We start from the raw sequence: 21,871 nt of genomic DNA on the forward strand, positions 1-21,871 counted from the left end.
AACACAAACTGGGGTTCAGAATGGGGGACAGATGGAAAAGGGCCCTTTCCCTGATTAAGAAAGCTATAGCCACATCTTCCTTTGTGAGGGAACTTTTGGGAAGCCCTAGAAAACAGCTCTCACTGGAAATCTGCCAAACCCATAGGGTGCTGTTGTCAGATTTTATTTCTGCCAGCCAGATACAACCTTTCCTCCCCATTCCTCTCCTCCACTCCCCACTCCCTTCTCCCAAAACCTGAGAGGAGTCAAAGGCAGCCTGGTGTGGACAAAAAGAAGGAAATGAGCCAAAAGAATAGGAAGGTCAGCCTCGCACCCACCCCATTGCAGACTTTTCAGTCTGAAGCAGCACCAACATGGCAGAAGGAGAAGCTTTCCCTTTGAAGCACGTTGGGAGTTTGGGAAATTAAACTGTATCGGTCCTTTTAATAATTGAACTGGCATTGCTTTTTGTACAATAAGGGACAGAGAGTTTTTGTATTATGTAACAGTGTCCAGAAAAAGTTATGGGTTCACCCAAAGGCAGAAGGTTTACAGTTCAGGTTGGGAGCCAAAGAGAAAAAAGTTGTTTTTTTCTTTCACTCTGAGATCTCTTTCTTCCCACATAGCGCACTGTTTGCGTTTGTGACAGCCTCTCCGAGATCCTGTAAGGCTTGCTGTCCAGGGCTATACATGTGCACATTAAATCATTAAATCTCCAGTAGAGAAAAATAGGATCAAAAAGCCCTAAGGTCAAATCACTCAGGAGGATAAGAACACCTGGTCTGTTGGTCATATTTAATAAGATTCAGAGCTCTGGGTAGAATCGTAGTCATGAACATGAACTTACACTTTTTTCATAAATATCAGGATTTTTTTATAATCAGGATTTTTTTGAGCTATCATTTACCTATAGTAAAATTCCTCTTTTTTAGAAGTAGAGTTTAAGTGTTTTGATAAGTATACACATTTATGTAACTGTTACCACAATATAGAATATTTGTATAGAATATGGAGTCTTTATATCACCCCCCCAAACTTTGCTCATGCCCCTTTGCAGTCAATCCCCACTCTAAACCCCAGTTCCTAGCAACCACTGGTCTGATTTCCTTCCAAGTAATTTTGCCTTTTCTGTAATATCACACAAATGGAATCACACAGTGTGTGGTCTTTCCTACCTGGCTTCTCTTACCTAATATAATGTTTTAAAACTCATCCCTGTTATGTGTCACTAGTTCCTTCCTTATATTACTGAGTAGTATTCCAGTGTACGGATATACCATAGTTTGTTTATCCATTCATCAGTGGATAGATATTTGGATTGTTTCCAGGTTGGGGCAGTTATGAATAAAACGATCTACTTTAAAAGTTGTACAATTTCTTTAGCTTTTTCCTGAGCAATAGCTTTGAGGTATTAATTACATATATACTAAGTTGTAAATATTTACATATATAGACATTAATATAAATATATAATTAATATGAAACCATTTGTCTTGTATCCTTTAAAGACATTCATCTCAGAGCGGCTAGTGCTATATATACCATGTCTTAGGAAGTAATGATCTAACTGAATTATTTCTCCCCTTCTCCCTCGCACTCCCAGCTTTTGGAAGATGGTAGTTTCTTCTCCCACATTCCATGAGGCAGGAGGCCATACCAGGACTCGCCTAGCTCTCAGTGTTACTCTTATAACTCCCTGTGATAAACCGACAGGATTTGAAGCTTGAATGCAAGAAATTATCATTCCATTTGAGTGGGAACTTTAAATATTCCTTGAGAATCAACATTTATCTTTCAGATAAAAAGCATTCCTTTTTCAGTTTTGCTTTATTGAGAAGACTATTAAATGTTCTGAGCTATCTTTCGTTATATCGCTGGTAGTATCTTTTAGTGCATTTTTTTCTGGAAAAGGTGAAACTAAGCCCCATTTTCCAGATGAGGTTTTAAGGACCAAAGCTTTGGTGTATACAAAAATAATTCATGATTTCTTTGCTTTTTTACTTTGGGTACAGACTAGTAGCTGGTTATTTTTATAACCATATTACTTGGTCTGTGGCATACATCTAACTAAATGAAACAAATTTATGTGTACAGCCATCAATGTTGATTTTCAATTTTGAGATTGTTACCTGTGCCCCAGAATATCTAATCAGATTTAATTGTCTCACCTTCTAGTATATATAAAAATATCTACTACTAGAATATTTAAATAGCAAAGGTGTTAAGAAATAATTTTAAATTATGCAACAAGATAAACATAAATATACACACATAAATATATACACACAACACAAACATGTGTACATATTCTGCCTTCTTGCTAATTGGATTTCTTTAGTCAACAGCTTGCTATAGCACGGATACAGCTTATTTTATAATTGGCAATATTGCTGCTTTATCCTTTCTTTAGTACATTGTCATCCTTCCTTTAGAACCAGAGATTTCAGAAACTTAAAAGATAAATTATAGTTATTGGTGTTTCATTGCTTTACAGAGCTCTGCAGTGAAAAGTCTAATGAATAAAACAAAGACAACAGTCACATATGAGTAATCACTGTAGACTTGGGTTTATCTCTTGCTGTCTTTAGCTGGTTTACTGAACGAGAAGGGCAACTATAAGAGCTTATTGCCCTCGGACTCATTACATGGCCAAAGTTCAAAACCAAGAAATAAACAAACAAGAAACCCCAGTCATATTAAAGTTAATTACAACAATAACTTTCAATTGTACAGCACAAACTTGGACCTTTTCAAAGCTCCTTTTTTACACAAATAGCTCTGAAGGAAGAGGAAGAAACAAAGGGAAGAATACAACAGAAAGACAATGCAAAAAATGGATAGGTTTCTGATGAGCCCATATTTTCAAAGCTCACACATATCCAGGTTTAGGAAATGCGTATGCCAGAGGAATACAAAAGGAGAGTCACATAAACTTTTTAGTATTAGAAAAATTGGTCCCAAGAGTGAACATGTCATGGTAATAAACACATATGCTTAAGACCATAAATTAGTATGATTACTTTGTTTGCTTTTTAAAGTTGTGTGTGTGTGTTCTAATTTGGAGAAAGAAGAATCACAAAGGAGAAATATGTTCTGTGTGTAGCATATAGCACAATGTTCACAGAAAATAGAACTAAAATCAAGTATTTGAAATCCCATTAAGGTTATATAAGAAAACAGGTCTGGGAGGCATAATTAATGTGTTATGTGCCAGGGTTGAAATTGACAAAGATCTTGACAAGCTGGAAACCAACAAATACTATTTATCAAAAAGAAGTCTTTCACTTTGTTATGTGGGTAGTGGGGGTCGGGGGTACACTTTTTGGTGCTCTATGGGGGATACAAAGATAGATGAGTAGTCACCTCCCAGAATGATATTAAAAATATTTAAGCACTGGTATGACACTAGCACACACTGATTAGAATGGAAGTACACCACCAGTATGTCCACCCCTGCCATGGTCTCCACCTTCATGAAGCTGGCAATATAATAGAAAGAAAAACACACACACTAACTGTGATGCAAGCCAGAATGTGAAGTGTCATAGAATACTGTAAAGGGCTGAACGTGTGTGTGTGTGTGTGTGTGTGTGTGTGTGTGTGTGTGTACACATGCTGGGGTGAGTGTCGATGTAGGTATGGAGGAGATGAGCCTGAAAGATATCTTCATATCATGAGATGAAGATGGAGAGTAGGACATGCCAGGGAGAAAGGGCAGCCTGAAAAAAGATGAAGGCAAGAAAACATGGGACTTTGAAAGAGAATTCGGAATAAATAGTCTAAGGTGGTTCGAAAATAGGTGTATAAAGAATATACAATAGCATTTTGCCTATAAAATGAAAAGTCTACATGGCAAGTGTGTTTAAATGTAGTTCTTTAGGTAATAGTGAGTTATTGAAGACTGAAAACGAGAGCAACCTGACCGGAACTACCAGGGAGATGAAAGCATCCTACCATGAAATAGTCTCTCCATCTCCTCTTACAGTAGGCAGAATAATGGCTCCCAAAGATGCCCATGCCCTAATCCCTAGAAACTGTGAATATGTTAGCTTCCATGGAAAAAGGAATTTGCAGATGTGAGTAAGGTTATAGACCTTCAGATAAGGTCTGGATTATCTGAGTGAGCCCAATATAATTAATTACATGAGTCCTTAAAAGTGAAACAGCTTTCCTAGTGGTGGTCAGAGTAAGAAATGATTTGAGAAGGATCAGAGACATGTGACTTGTGAAGGATTATTGAATCCTGTGTTGCTAGCTTTGCAAACAGAGGAATCTGGGCCATGAGCCAAGGAATATGGTAGCCTCCAGAGCTTGGAACAGCCCTTTGCTGAACTGATTGTCATGAAAATGGGGATCTGAGTCCCACAGCTGCAAGAAGGGAAATTCTGCAAGTAACTCCAACAAGCAGGTAACAGATTCTCCCCTTGAGTTTCCAGAAAGGAACTCTGCCCTAGGCAAGCTGATTTTAGCCTGGTGAAACATGTACTGAACTTCTGACCTATAGAACTCTAAGATAATAAATTTGTATATAAGCCACAAAGTTTGTGGCAATTTGTCACACGTCTCTTTTAGGCACACTGGTTCCCTTTCAGTTTTTCCAATGAATCATCCTCCAGCCTTAGGACCTTTGCATATGCTCTTACATCTAACTGGTCTACCTTGTCCGGACTCACCAGACACCTGAGCCTTTGCATGGAAGACTCCTTCAGCTCTCTGCTTTAAAATGCCACTTTCTCAAAAAGGCCTTCATCCAATCTAAATTAATTCTCACCATTTCTGTGTTCCCCTTTGTATCTCAGTGTCTTAAAGAGTATTTGGCTTATATCAGCTATTCAGTAAATATTTGCTTAAGAAAATAGAATTCGTCAGTAGTGGCACACCTCCAAGTATTGATTTGACCACACAAGTAGTGTCCACCAGATCTCTCCTTTATAAAGGAACTTTTCTACTTTTGTAATTAATCCATATTCTGTATGACAATAACTTGAGACCCTGTGAACATTCTTTCCCCAGCAAACTTTGACCCAATTGTTTTGGAAGCCATTAATGATCCTTGCCTATATGTATTATTTTACTGTTGAATGCAAAATTGTAATATTTTAATTCTGTCCTTTCTTTTATCAATTGGTATTCTTTTGTTAAGAAGAATTTTTCCTCCTCTGCCTCCTCTTTTAGTATTATTAGTGTGAAAAACAATATAAACAGAGCCACTTTAAAATGGAGGCAGAGTTGCCATCAGTGGAGCTGCCTTATATGTTTTAATCCTCAAACCTTTGGAATGTTAAAACTGAGCAAAATAACCCTTGGACTGGACCTAAAGCAGCATTGTATCCCCAACAACTATGTGCAAAAGATAGCAAGAAAGCAGACATTATGACTACAGACTGAAAATTAAAGCCATTCTTTAGAATTAGCATCGCTATGTTAGCTTCTCTGTACCTACAGAAATTCCGTCCTTAGCTTATTAACACCCATAGAAATTCTTTCCTTTTATTCATGTAATTGTTCTCCTTCCCTTTCTCATAAATATCCGCTGCCTTTACCTCCTAATTGAAACATTATTTGGGTTTCTGCCTGAATCAGTGCTTCCTGAATAGCTATTTTTTTGGATCTCAAATAAAGGCTTGTTGCCTCTCACTTTGGCCTTTATTTTTAGGTTAACACTTGTCATGCGGGAGACCCTGCTCGCTGTGCCATTTGTTGTGCAGGGCGGCCTGCAGGGCCTCCTGTCCCGCTCCCCACATAAGAACACAGGATATGGCGAGGCCATAAAGGAACACCCACGGAGCCATAGGTAGGGGAGTCATACCACTATAGTCTCACTGGAGGCTGGAGCCACTCGATGTGCGACCTGCTATCTGCTTTCTGCCTGCCAACCAACCGACTCGACTCTCCAACCAGCGCAGCCACGGCAGTTATATCAGGGGCTAATTGGCTAACTGGTTACAGCTGACGGCCAACTAGCCACAGCTGACGGCCATCTACTACCCAAGTCAGCACGTTTCCATGTGAGGCCGAGAGTCTGAAAACTGCTCCCTGGGACTCTGTCCCCACAACACTATATATGTACATATATTTTCCCCCCTGAATATGTTGTAATCCATTATTGTAATCATGCTTTCTGATGCTTAGTTGTCTCAAATTTACCAGAGTGGTTCCTTAAGCTGGCTGCTGTGTCCTTTTCATAAAACCACATTAGATTTTCTTGTTTCCTGGCACTAACTTTTCTAAGTTCATCTTGTACTTTCTTTACCCCAGAACCTAGACTCAGGTAAGCTAAAAGAATAAAAAGTGACAGTTAGTTTACAGAAATAAATTTACTGCAAAAGCCCGAATTGCTTTTGCCCTTATAGTGAGTTTGGTATAAAATATAAACTTGAGTAAATGGGTTTAGTACTACTTAGTCAATGTTTTTTACTGAAACATTAGAAAATTGGCTCAAAAGCAGAGGAACAGTGTGATGAGAAGTATGATAAAACTTAAAGTTTCCCTGAAATACTTATTTGAAATCAGTATAATTGGCGCTTCTCAAACTTGAGCATGCATCAAAATCACCTGGAGGGCTTGTAAAACACAGACCAATCCCTAATGCATCTCATCATATGAGGCCTGGGGTGGGGTCTGACAATTTGCATTTCTAACAAATTTCCAAGTGATGCTAATGCTGCTGCCTAGAAACCTCACTTTGAGAACTGTATAAAAGTAACCCCATTTGATTCTACTGAATGTACCTCTCTGAATGGAAATCACTGATATAGAGCTGATTAAAACAGCTGATATAGAGATTATTAAAACTGATACAGAGATTATTAAGACAGTCACCTTGATATCTCTAGTGCCTACCATATGTACTTACCTGGATAATTATATATGGGTGAGTGTTGTCACGCAGCAGCCTAATCATTTGTCCCCTCGTGCCTATCCCTAAAGAAAGAAGAGTCTGTGAGATGGATCCTTTCAGAGACTTTGCTTCACCTTTGTGCTTACACCTCATGTCTCTCTGTTTGGCCCCAGAAAGATGGTTGGTCAGCCAATGACGGGTAGGAGTCCTCACAGGAGGAACAACCCAAGCCAGGCGGAACCATGTGCGGACCATCAGGAGAACTCATGGGGTCGATAGAGGTGGGCACAGTCCCCACCTTCCCCTGGCTAAGGAGAGCTTCTGCCTATGTAGCTATATTCCTCCCCACAACCCGCTTGGGAAGTGAGTCAATGATGTGATAACATCAGTTCTCCTTCCATTCTTAACAATAAGTTTTAGCATAAAGGATTTGTTCCTGGGGAGGCACACATCATACTTGTTAAGACATCATGGGACTTTCTATTCCAGCTGTTTGCATGCAAATGTGATTGATTTGAATCAGTTTTTTGGTATGATGTATGCGACTCACAGACCATGGAGAAAACAATGCTACGTCCTGTGTGTTCATCAATAAAAGCCAAAAGGTGGCCTGATTCGGGGCTCTCAGTCCTTTGAGGCTGGGAGACCCTTGGCCCCGTTTCATAACTTTCTTGATTTCTGTTTCTTTCTTAACACTTCACCGCCCCTTCTCGTTCTCTCATGGCCCGTGTTGCGCTGCACGCGACAGGTGAGAAGGGAAGTAGAATTGGGGAGGGGTGGTAGGTTGGGGTACAAGCCTACATTTCTTGATCGGTTGGCCATGAGGGGGAGTGTTGGTCAAGATTTGTGCTGGAATCCTCCAGAGGTATGTGTTAGCTCTTAATATGACCATGAATCTTTTTTCTTTAATGGATCTGGACCTTTACCATTAGTAAAATAAGTGTGTTATAAAAGATTCTATCTTAAAAAAAAATCCTCTCTGACCCGCATCCACTTTGTTTCTTCATTCCCTTTCACAGCAAAATGGCAGGAAAGAATTGACTTTTCCTGTTTTCCATATACATATACATATACATATACATATACATATACATATACATATACATATACATATATAATGTAACATATATAATATATAATATATATAGTATATATATACTATATATAACATATGTAATACAATAATATACATAACATAATAGTATATAATATATAATGTATAGACTATATATATTTATGTATTTGAAAGCCAGAATGGTCAATGCAGTCTTTGTTTAGAAAGATTTATATCCTGAAATTTGAGAGCCCAGGTTTGATGATTTATAACTGAACTCAATGTGTCTCTTTAAAAAGATCTATCTTTTTACATGTAACTGGGGTTGTATACATGTGTATAATGGATGGATGAACATTATGTCTTTTGAAATATAACAGCTATGTCAGATCACATTCATAAAAGTTTCTAGGCCTTATTTGACTGCAGCTCTAGATAAAATTTTTTAATGTAATCAGGTTTTGTAGTGTTGACCCACAAACTGGTCTGTAGTAATACTAGTCAAATCTACATTTGATTCCATTACTGTCTTCAGAATTTCCTATGTGATATAGGGCAAGAAATATTTACCAAATATCCAAAGGTCAGTACACACCTGTGGTGACCAAGGGTCTCATTTGTTTTTCTTTCTTACCCTAGCTGCCAATCTCTGGTCTCCGAGAAATGAGGCAAGGTACAGATATATGGCCAGGTGGATTCCAAGAACTGACAGAAGGCAGTAGGTTAAGAGAGAAAGAACACAGGACTTTGCAATAGAAGTGGTCTGGATTTCAATCTCATCTCTGTTACTTACTAGGTGGGTTAATTTGAAATTTTTATTTAATTTTGAACTTCACTTGAAAAATAGGAAAAATATTTATCTCATAAGGTATGTAAAAGTGGGATAAGAAATTCTGTGAAAGTACTTTGTGAAAAGCCATATCTATATCCATATCCATATCAGTTCACCTAGCCTTCTAGAATCACGCCATTTCTACCCACTTCTGATAGTATAAACTCTAGTATATACTAGTTTTGTGCACATGGAGTACATATACTGTAAATGTACAGGTAAACTAACAGATAAGCAAAAACCTATTTAAGTAGTAATAGCTACTTTAATCCTTTCTCAAGAATGCTTTTCTATCATATCATCTTTGATTCATGATTTCTTATTTGCTTCCTTTCTGGGCAAAACCACATAAAAGATAACATTTTCCCCTTATGCTCTAGATAAGGAAATAATTTTATCCAGTGGGGTTTTTCTGGTTAGAATTTTTTACTAATCCAAAGTCTCCATATTTTTCTATGAGTTCCCTAATTTCACGCCAATTGTGCAAGTCAATGGAGAAAGTGAATCGAATAAAATATTGAAAACTATTTCAAAAGAAAATTTCCAAATTCCACTGGCATATGAGGTGACATTTACATCAATATGCACATTTCAATACATTCAGGGCCCCACCTAACTCTTATGATATGTAGGAAGTGCTGACACTTGTAGAATTTCCCTTCTTCAAGTATGTTGGGATATTTACAGAGTGACGGTCTCTCTCATGTACTTAGAAACAATTCCAGTCCTGCCTTCCTCTTCAGAATCTTGGTCAGTGTCCATTGTTGCTGAAGCCTGGTCTGAGTCCTGTGGAACTGGGGGAAAGGGGACAAGAAGGAGAAATGCTCACTGGAGTTCTGGCTCACTGGATCTCTGTTCTCAGTCCATATTACCCTGTTCTCTTTCTTCTCCCTCAACCCAAACAGGAAACTCTGATGCATATAAATTTAGACCAAACAGTCTGTTACTCAAAGAAATGATAAATATATGACAATGCCATTAGAATTGGAAAAAGAGTCAGATTTTCAGAAAGCAGTGTGAGGGAGCCACTGAGACAGGGAAGGAGGAAAAGCCAACATTGGGTGCATTATTGAGCTGGACCAGGGGGACTCCTCCCATTGGGGACATTTGAGTGAAGCATATGGAAGCTCCTGAGAATCATCCCTCTGAAGGATAGGACTCTAGTCATCCTCCGGTTGAGGGTTGTCCACAGGAATATTACCTAATGCCTTGACACTTCTGGGCTGCTTTGCCCTTAAGCTAGACAAGCTGCTGTAGCTTTGGAGAGAGCCCTGAGGTGAACAGTAGCGCAGCATAGCGGCAGGAGGCTGACAGAGAGAGCGCAGGAACATAGGCACAACCAAGCTTCACCTCCATATCAAAGGTGGCTGAGGAGATATGATGCCGGGCACAAAATGTATTTGTTGCTATTGTCAGTGTCAGTGAAATTCAGTGCAATGGTTATGCCTAGAAAAAACTTCCGTACAGCATAAGACTAGATCAGCAGAATGATAAACATCGTCAGACGGTCCCTACAGCAGCCAACACTTATTCTACTCCAAGTGCTGGAAGACAAAGAAGGGCAGTGTAGTATGATGGACAGATTATAAACTTTAAAACCAGACAGATCTGAGTTAAAGTGCTTGTTCCACCGTGTATTGGCTGTATGCCCTTAGAACAGTTGTTGAATGTCTCTCACTTAGTTTTTTCATCTATAAAATAGGAATATTAATGGCTTCTTCCTAGCATTCTGTTGGGAAGCCAATGAGATAATGAACATAAGTACCTAGTCCAGTGTCTAGCACAGTATCTAGCTCAAAGCACTTGGCCAATGAACATTTGTTCCTTTCTTCTACTTTATGAAACAGAACTGTTTCCCTCCAAATACTCATTTAGATAAAACAGTGTTCATGTTATCCAGGGTATTATAGCGTGAAAGTCATTTACATAATTTTTATAGACTCTCGGGAACTTTTAGTGTATCTTGTTAATCAAAACCTTCCAGTGTACCCTTAATTGTGACCAAGATCGTAAGATATAAAACTGCCCTAAATTGGTCCAAAGAAGTTTTTGTGCAAGATCTGACACAGTCAAATCTACTCAGCAATGCCCAGCAATCAGCTCTGAAGTCTCAAAGTTTCCAAGATGATCAGGCTTTATAACAGGGGTGGGAGGAAACTGAATAATGAGATAAGGAAACCCACTCCAGTGATTTAAAGTCAACACCTCGGGTGAGAGGAGGGGCTCAGGGTCCAGGATTTTTCATAAGAATATTCTGAATGATGGCCTGGTTTGGGAACTTTGGCTCAACAACAAGCCTCCCAAACACTAAGATTTAAAAGAATCTTAAAACTCAAACGTTTTGGGCTGAGCTTTGCTTGGATCTCTTGACTTTATGAGCTTTAATTAGAGTTGTCAATGTCCCCTTAACCCCCACCTCCCACCAGAATTCCAGGACTGGAAGAAACCAAGACAGGTTTTATATACTACCTTAACTTTATAGCATTTCCCATGTACATTTTGTCACTGCATTTTGGAAAGGATCCTGTGGGGTTACAGATGGGGAAACTGAGGCTCAGAGGAATCAACTAACTGATCAATGTCCACAAGTGGCAGAGTCAGGAACTCAAAAACAGATCCTCTTTCAGTGTTTTCTTATGGTATTTCTGCTACGTTGCTAAACACTAGGATTTCACCTAGTGTTTAGGTTTTCAAGGCTTTTTTCCCTTCCTATCCTACATTCCGAAAGACCTTGTCAAACATTTCAGCACAAAATAGGAGTTTCAGGGGCAGAATGCTGATGCAGAGTCAAGATAACATGATTCTAATCAATTTATTCATAAAAAATGTAAAATAGACTCATATCAAATATGCAAAAAAATAATCATTCTTCCAACACATAATTTAGGTGGAAAATATTTGCTTTGCTGAGTGGCTCATTAATCACACCAAAGAATTACAATGTTAGAATAATAATTTGTCAAAAAAGGGTGACAGCCCTCAAACAGATATAATCCATTGCTTTTCATTAAGTTACACATTAATACAACTCATTTTGTTGAGTGATCTGAAATTTGTTATTTATGTTAATTTAAATTTATCAAAGCTTGTAGTTGGCTTAGCATGCATTTTAAATCACTGTTTTTAAATATTTCAAATAATCCTATATATTTGAAATCCTGGCCTCCTAGCATATGACGACCACTTGAGGTTAAACTTCCTTTCTATATTTAAAGCATCATGGCATAAACCTTCATTGTTTTGCTGATAGAAATCATCCTCCTTTAAATGGTCATTTCCTCACCCACTAATTTCCAAAAGTTTCCCAAAGCAATGTCCTAAAAGCCTCTCATTTTTCCTCTGCTCTTGTTTCTCCACTTGCTGTCAGGCCACCTCCTCTGGGGCAGATGACCTCAGTGTTATCAACTCATTTCTAGGCCCATCTCTCTTCCTCTGATAACACCCCTGATCATTTCAACTCCCCCGATTCCATATACAACTGAGACTAGACCAGACTATTAAAGGGTTTACTAAAAGCTTGAAGACCAAAGTGACATGACCTAGACTCCTGCTAGAAGTCTTTATTCTAAGAGGCCATGAGCCTCCCTGCTGGTTTCCTGGCCTCTGTGTGGTGGGGCTGGCTGTCAGCTCTACTCTCACCAGCAGGAGGCTTTTGGCATTTCTACACCTGGGAATCTATGCCCAACTGTTTCCCATCCAGAGATAAGCAGAAAGTCTTTGTTCTTAAGACTCAGCTTATTTCCTGTCCTAGGATGATTGACACTGGGAATATCCATTCTTTTCAGGGGAAAATATTCCAAACCCATGAATAAGGTGTAGTCTAGTTCCATGTCTAGGGCAAAGTGTCATGGCCCATAGCCCATATTCCAAATTGTGGCTTATTCAACCTTAAATTAGAAGGGTCACCAACAGTCCAGAGTAGGTGGTGCCATGCCAAGTCAGTCCCACTCTTTTTCCCAGTGCTCTGTGGGGCATAAGTTGAAGAAAAGATAAGAACTATCAACCCTGTCTGCTAGAGTAGAGTCTCAGCTCCTGGGAGAAAATACTTGCACAAAAATCATTCACATGTTCCAATAACATACAATGCATTTCAGGCTCTACAATGCATTTCAGGCTCAGGCCATTTCTGATTCTATATGGGCTCATTTTTACTATTAACTCAACTTCATTACTAAACAGAATACTGAATGTCAACATCTACTTTTAGGTGAATTCCCAAGAATGTTGGGTAGGTACTTCTTTATGTCTACATGACTAGTAGAAGTGCTCAACAATGAAGGATTTCTCCAAGGATGAATTCAGTACCTACTCTGGAATATTTAAATAGTCTGTACTCCCTTAAGGGCAATTTTCCATTTTAATCTCTTAAGATATAACCTTATCTAGGTAGATACGAGTACGCTATTTCATTCATAGTTTCAAAGCTGTTACTTTATATGGTCTGCCCGGTTTTTTCAAAAGCTGTTTAAAATGAGATGGAAACCCTTTCATGCTATCAAGAAAAACAATTAATATAAGGGCACATGGTCAGCCTTTTAAATAAAGAGAAATATCAACTATTCTTATCCTAGGTTAAAGTAAGACCAGACCAGAGGACACATATAACTTTATCATATATAAGTAAAACAGACTCCAGGTCTATATTGTGGTCAAAGAAGAGAGAGCAATGAGAAATAAAGTGAAAGTAAACACAGAAAATTGTAAAACGTAGTAAAATTATTAAATAGAGATTGAGACACAAGGCAAGAGAAAATAACTCCCCCTCCACACACACACATACCTATACATGAAAATACACACATCCAAGACTCTCACATGAGTAAAGGGAAATGGGGACAAGGACATATTGAGTCAAGAAATACCCACAGGAGGTCATAGATTATATGACAGGGATCTTGTTTTCCAGTATATATCCACCAAAGACTTAAAGGAGGGTTCCTTGTTTTTGTTTGTTTGTTTTAATTATAAGCGCAAATAAAACAGTAAGCTATATGAATTTAAATCACCATTAATGATTTCCAGACCCCCAAATCAGTATTCCTTTCACTTGTAAAAATTTCTTTAAAACTAAAATTGCATTTCTAAATTGTATTTCTAAATCCATATTTTAGGCCTCTGTCGGCCTCAGTAAAAATTGATAAGATTTCACAATATCCTACAAGGGAAATTACTCTTTTCTCCAGAGAGATAATCTACTTATTTTGGGAAACCAACTTATTCTACAGCCACTTTAACATTTTTAGCACAAGAACCCTATAGCTGAACATTTTCTAAACTTCAGTATTCTCTAACTAGTTCTGCACTTAAACCATTAAAAAAAAAAATAATAATGGCTTTAGAGTCTGACAAAGCCAGATTTGAAAGCTGGCTTTGTCATTTACTAGGAGTGGTAATTTACATGTATTTAACCAATGTTTGCTTTTTTTTTTTTCTTCTCCGGTTTGGGTTTGCTCATGGTTTGTAAATGGGAATATGAGAAGATTAAATGAGATAATATATATAAAACACCTAGTCTAGCATTGGTATGTGTCTTTATTAAGATCCTTTGTCCTGTGCCTCCCACAATATATGACATTTAGTACACCAGTTTCTTTAACAAGAATATTCTCATTGAATGCTAAGCAAAGGACTCCCCAATCTATTACCCTAACACTAACTGACACACACATTGCTCTTCTGCGTGCCAAACTCTTTCCTAAGTGCTTTGCATATGTAGCTCATTTAATTCTCAAAGCACACTATGAGGCAGGCATTATTATGATTCCTGTTTTATACATGATGAAACCCAATGAGACAGGTTTAACAACTTGCCAAGACCCTATAAGACAGCAAATAGGGAGTTAGAAATCCAACTCAGCTCTCTGGATTCAGAATCTGTGCTCTGATTTTACAAACAAAATGCACAAGGTCTAGTCCACAGAGCTTAACATCTACTGCTGATCTTAATGTATTCTGGAAAAATAAAACTAGATTAACTATAGAATTTATTTTCCAAAAACTTCCCTCAATTCTATGCAAAAAACATTATTTGGCTTCCGCTTGCATGTTTCCACGTGCATGTCTGAAGAAATAGAGTTTTAATTATAGGAAGCCTGATATTTCTCGGGGCTTACCTTCATCCTTCTTTTTTCTTTGGAAAAGTGTAGGAGGTCCTGTTGTGAAATAATATTATATAAGCCAAAGAGTTCTTAAAGGCCTCTGTGTCTATGATTTTGAGCAAAAATATGCACAAAAATAGCACAGGAACTTAAGCAAGGCTGCAGCAAATGACCACCAGAAAGAATTCTCATCTTCATTCCTTCATCTGCTCAAATTTTCACATACCTCATTTACTCATTCAACAATTATATATTGGTTGTCTCTGCTAGCGCTGGATGTGAGCCTGGGAAAGGTGTCTCCTCTGATGACATTTACATTCTAGTTGGAAGAGACAGACAATAATCAAGGATCTGTTGTTGAATTATATGTTGAAGTTTCTATTTTTTAAAATTTTTATACTGTATGTTTACCTCCTTTCCCATTTCCTCTCTTGTGGTATCACAAATGCTGATTTTCTTCCTTCCAGCCATGACAAAGCAGAAACCAAGACTGGAACAAATCCCTGACCTATCAGCTAGATAAAGATCCTTAGATGCTCTTCCCAGAAAACAGATAAGTCTGAGCCTTGAGTATGAAGAATTAGAATGCTCAGCGGCCACTGAAATGAGAGAGGGTAGACAGGACTTTGCAATGGATGGTGAAGGGGATCCTTTGGTCATGAGACCTACATCCCATGGAAAAAAGACCATAGAGGATATGCAAGTCCTTGTAAAGCCCTCAGAGGACATGTATATACAGCCCTCTATGCCTGGCACATAGTAGATGTGCAGTAATCATGAGCTAGTATAATCATTATCTCCTTATTGTTTTGTTATTTTAGTTATGACCAATCCCTTTCGTACCAGGAGTCCTGTGCCAAAAACCCTTCTTCATGGCTGACTCCAGACTGTCAACTACATGCCCCTGGACCTCTCCCAGTTGCCTCTCTCTTCCTGTGTTGCCCACTACCCTCCTAGTGCTCATTCTTCCAAGCTCCTAGGATAGCCTTCCAAGTCCTAGCCAGTTTATCTCCTCTCTTGAATTCAGTAAGGCCCTCGCTGATCTACTTTGTCCAGCTATCACTAGAGCTCTGGACCTCTTCTCATCATATGGATGGTCTATGCTCATTTTTACACAAAAGTAGGCAGTATAGCTTCAGTCAGGAATAATAAGCTCCCATTTTAATATTGTGTTTACACAAATTTAAATCTGCTTGTATCAAGTCAACTTATAGGAGGCACAACACCCACTGTGAGGGTAAGGACGGCATGATTCACAGGTCTGAGCTGTAGGAGTATGTAACAAATAAAACCCCAAACAAGAACTAGCTATGTAAGCATTGCATTTATTCTTGGTGTCAGCACTTGGGGTTCTTTACTGGGTTGTGTAGGGCAGAACCATGCAAAGCCCAGGAAAAGATGGTTTAATGCTTTTGATTACTATCTAAGCAGGTGTTACAGGCTGCATTGTGCCCCCCACCTTCCCCCAACTCATGTGAGGAAGTCCTAACTCCTAGTATTTCAGAATGTGACTACATTTAGAGACAGGACTTATAAAGAGATGAGTGAGTTAAAATGAGGTCAATAGGATAGACCCTAATCCAATCTGACTGGTATCCTCAGAAAAAGAGAATATTTGGACACACAAAGACACTCCAGGGATGTGACTGCACCAAGAAAAGACCACGTGAGGATGCAGCAAGGAGGCAGCCATCTGCAAGCCAATGAGAAAGGCCTGAAAAGAAACCAAACCTGCCGACACCTTGATTTTGTATTTCTAACCTCCAGAACTGTAAGGAAATAAATTTTGGTTATTTAAGCCACCCAGTCTCTTACGGCAGCCCTAGTAAACTAAGACAGTGGTGGATTAGGCAATGAGTCTGTCAAGTGCTAACAAAACCCATTGTTAAGAAGTAGATGTATAGAAGTTTCTGGAAAAGTCATTCAGAAAGGAATCGTGGTAGAGTAAAAGCTGAATCTTGGCAGACAAGAGCTGAAGGGATGGGTCTTTCAATTTTCAGTTATGGGACAGAGGATAATTTATTTAACTTTCATAAACTTCACTTTCCACATCTTTAAATGGGCATCAGACCTTACAGGGCCTGTGAGATTATGGGGATTCAGTCAGATATAAAAGTGCCCAGAACATTGTTCTACACATATTGGGCACTCAGTTAATGATTCCCCTGTCTTTTGCTTAGGAGAAGAGGTTCAGTTACATAGTCGGATGCCAGCTAGACAATATCGAAGCCACGGCTGACATTGTTCATGTGGATCTGTGGCTGTAACTAACTATATACGTGAAATCAACTCACTGTATTCTCCTCCAACAGCTTGGTAGCTATTGAAGTTAAAAAAGATTTTTTTTTCTCCAGTCACAAAAGTGTTTTCTCCAAGACTTATAAAAAACAAAATATTCAAAGTTGGGAAAACATATAATGTATGAAAGATGGTTCTGGTTTCCCTGAGTCATTGAAGGGACAGATGCACATCTCTTTTTATTTGCGCTGGGAATTCTTCCAAATTGCATTAGCACTCAATCTCACTCGGAAGCTAATGCACAGCCAGCCCCAAGGCGTTGTTTTCTGAGTCAATCATGCAGCTCTTTGCTTTGAGCCAATCAAGTGGCTCATCTTTATTATTTCGCTTCTATCATGGTCTACAGGGGGCAATATCTTACATACCAGCCAATTACTGTGGTCTCTACTTAAAATACATATTCCTTTTTCTTCCAATTTATAGAAAAATGGAGAAAAATATTTAAAGTGTAATGGCTCTTTGCATCTAAACTTAGTGTACTTTGGGTTTGGAGAGAGTACCTGTCAGGAAATCATTACTGTGCTGAGGTTTGACTCACACATCTATTTCTGTTCTAATCTCCCATCAAGGAACAAAATAGTCTTACCTTTACAGCACCAATCAGCCTGCCCCCTAAATCCATCAATCAGGTATCATTTTCCACATATCTTTATATGGCATTTCCTGTCACTGCTATGTGATGGAACCCCACCCCAAATTAGTGCCTAGAAGTATCTCTCTCTCTCTCCATATATATATATGCATATGTATGTGTGTGTGTGTGTGTGTGTGTGTGTGTGTGTGTGTGTGTGTAGTATATATATACTGGGGTTCCAAAAACTGTATACAAGTGGACACTTTGGTCAATGTTGCTCAAGCAGTAGTTCACCATAATCAGAAGTGTCTGGATGCTGATGGTAACCACTTTGAGCATCTCTTGTAATTGCAGAAGTCAAAAGTGACTTGTATTTATCTTCTGTTATTGGTATATATTAAGTATTACAATTTTAATAGTATTTTCGTTTCTTAAGATATGTGTACTTTTTTTGGCACCTTCTGTATATATAGACACACACACACACACACACACACACACACATATATATATATATATATATATATATGTATCTTTACATCATTTTGATCATTGATGGAAAACTGATCTTCAGGGGAAAAAACTTAACCACAAATATATGGGTAAATGAAAACTATTCTAATTACATATTAAAAGATATGCATTTTAAAATAAGCTTTCATCTCATTTTCTCAGTTTATCCTAAACCTGGAAAATGCTTTAATAATAACTTTAATTAAACAATCTAATGGAAGGCAATAAATATAAGATTAAACAAATATTTCTTATTCTTCCAATTCTAAATCATCAAAATAATGGTAATTTAAACATCTGAAATTTTGCATGTACAAATATATGTGGACTTAAGAAATCTTCTCAGGGTCCTAAGTTGAACTTGCTAGTGAAGCAATAATTGAGAAGAAGGGGCAAATGTAGCACTCCAACTGGAACTTTGTCAAAAGCAGCTCTCCCCTCTAGGATGCTGATAAGAAGTAAAAATGCAACAAGGCAGGGAGATTCATTTAAAAGATGGCCACCAGGATGCTCATTGACCCAGAAGACTGAAATATGCAGTATCCTGGAAGGACAAAATAGAGCTCTAACTGAAGGATACTTTGACTAGCTAATTAAATTATTCCTTTAAAAATGCAAAGAACCAATTATTCACACAACATCAGAGCTGGGTGAGTCTCCCTTATGTGAACACTTTGCAAAAAGAGACCGCTAAGTAAAACAAAGTTTGAACAAGCTGGTGGAAGAGTCTGGAGCAAGGACTAAGTGTTTGTTTTCTGCCTTCTACACAGTGGACTGAAGTTGGCGAGGAAAACAAAATTCAGTACAGACAAAATGAAGAAGCCATGTCTATTCTGAATATCAGTGTAAAAACAACTGATGTTTTTATACTCTTTGTGACTATAACAAACACAAACATAACAATGAAATGACCAGGTGTTCCCTGAAAATAGGACAGACCCTGGGTCACCAGTGGCTGGGGACAGCCTTAGACCAACAAAATGGAAACAGTGCCCTGGGCTTATTGTAGTTCATTTTCTCAATCCTCCCTTGCTTTCAAAATATCAGCCCTACCCTTCCCATGCTCCCTGTGTGTGTATCATATATATCTCTCCATAGGTTTAATTGGTTGGACACTTGTACCAAATGAGTTGCTACTTTATGAAAGTATGTTTGCATCCTAAAAAGTTAATGACTCAGGCATTTTCTGAGTTTAAGTTTAAAGAAAAAAACCTGATATTATTGTATGACACAATGGAATAACAGACAGAAAAAAATAGATCTCTGTTTTGGACTAATTATACATGGCCCACAATCCAATTCCCATTCCCATGTTCCCTTTTAAAGAAATCCTAGCTTCCCCAAAACATTTTGGCAAAGCTGGTCTATAAATAAATCATTACTCTTTGCAAGAAGATAAATAAAACAAAGGACATTATCAGCATAGTTTTGTTTTTCCTTCGTGATATTGTGGGAAGGTGGAAGGGGACACTTATGGGTATCATGAGAAATCACAGTCAGACATCAGACTTATTGTGATCCCCTAGATGGAAAATTTTGGGATCCTGTTAAAAATATATTCTCTCTAGATTTTTTGCTACATTGGTGAGAAATAAATTTGAAACTGCCACCTTCTCAAGTTTAGTAATATTAAATTTTCTTCCCTTCAAAATCATCCCAGGAATCATAATTTATTACTCAACAAAGATCCCTGAGTCTTTGAAGGAGGCTTCATGTCATATGGGAATATGCATCGTAGTGAGAACAAAGAGCCTTGTGTCCAAAGCCATCTTTCCACTACTTATAAGTCACTTTGCTAAGCCTCCTGAACTGTAAACAGGTTGTTCTGAGGCTCTAAAGAAAAAGTGAGAATTCAGACACAAACGTAGGTATCTGTGTGGTATCTAGTAGGCTTTCAAAAAATACTTTTTAAGATGGAAGGACACATTAAGATTGACCTGAATATGTTTACTCTCCCCTGCCCCCCACATCAAGAACCTTCAAAAAGATCATCCCTTTTAATACTACCTGCATTTATACATGAAAGGATAGAATAAATCATTTCAAAGATGTAAAAAGTGTGAGCAAATGGGATAGCAAATGGGGAAGTAAGAGAGAGGATAAGACATTATCCATTCACAGGTAATGACACCTTTAGGATGTCCTCCTTGTCCCTGACACTGTCTTAAGTAGTTTAAGCCTGACTGGAGTTAATGCTCTTATTTAGTTGAGGTTTTTTGTTTTTTGTGGGGTGGGTGGGTGGGTGGGGGGAGCGCTCAGTCAGATTGCCGTTTTGGTAGACTTACTGCTCGACAGCTGCTCATCTAATCCAGAAAAAAGCCAAAACTCAGTGAAGAGACATTTTCTTGCTTCTTTTCATTCCTGTGCTACTGACAATTGAATTACATTTTCAAAATATTTCATGTGCAGGAAAATTTAGAACATTCAATAAAGCCAGCTGCAGAAGACTGAAAGTCAGCTCAAAGCTATATCAAGACACTAGAGATTTATTTTGCTTGAAATGGTCACTTATGGCAACAACATTTTCTAACTGATTTGTCCCTCACTCTTTCTTCCTCAAGTAAATGTGACATTCTGAGCAACGCCACTGAATTTCTCCTGGGATCAGCGCCACCTGAAAATACTACTGCTCTACTGATTTAAACAGGCTTCCGGTGACCGCCTTTCCACAGGAGTAATGGATACGCATATTCCAGCCTAAATAGTAAGAGTAGAATCTTGCTTACTTGATTTCCAACTCAGTTCTGCCAAAGATCCAGTAGAGAGTAAGCATGGCAGGGTTTCCTAATCTCGAGTCCCTAGAATAGGAAATATACTATGTGTACGTAAGCGTGGCACAACTCCAGGGGCGTGTCACTCCTATTCCTATAGTCCTATATTATTATATTCATGTGCTATTCTTGCAGTGGATCTATCAGTCTTCCTTTTTCTATGAAGAGGATCCATAGTTCTCATCAAACTTTTAAAACTGTCCCAGACCTCCAAAAGTTAAGGATATTCATCAGGTTGCAAGAAATAGAATAGGAAACATCTTTTCTTTGTATATGATTTCTATTTTTTATACATTATATGAAAGAGCCAACCATGCCAATTGTCTTCATTGCATTTAAGTTAAAAGCTTTGATTTCTAGTTAATTGATGATGATTCAGAGGCAAATTATCCATGTCCTTTGTCAGTCTTCTCTGCCTATTACATTCTGTCTATCTTCATTAATTGATTATAAGCTTGTCCATCAAAGGGTCTACAGAAGGCCAATGAGGTAAATTGATTACTTATTCATACTGCTAAAAAGCTGGATGATGAAGATATATTAATATAATCTACTGATTTTCAATGGGAAACTGTTCTATTGCTTGACATTTTCAATTCTTCGTGTTATTCACATTTCCTTTACCACACTGATAACTAGAAGTCAACTGTGTCTGAAGACAGATATTTATTAGCCCACATAAGGCATAAGCTTTTCATTCTGCTTACCCAACAGCATGGTTTTTTGAAAACGTTTGGAAAACAAAACTTCCTCTCAAATGTACAGAAATAGTTTTTGAGTGACATTCCATAAAATCAAGTACTAGAACAAACAGGTTGCAAGTATGTGTTTGGAATAGAGGGCTCAAAAGACATCCAACATTCAGCCTAGAAATCAAGTGATCAATAGTTATTCCAGAGTAACCATCTTCC

Source organism: Rhinolophus sinicus, linkage group LG09, assembly GCF_036562045.2.
Source record: "Rhinolophus sinicus isolate RSC01 linkage group LG09, ASM3656204v1, whole genome shotgun sequence".
NCBI lineage: Eukaryota > Metazoa > Chordata > Mammalia > Chiroptera > Rhinolophidae > Rhinolophus > Rhinolophus sinicus.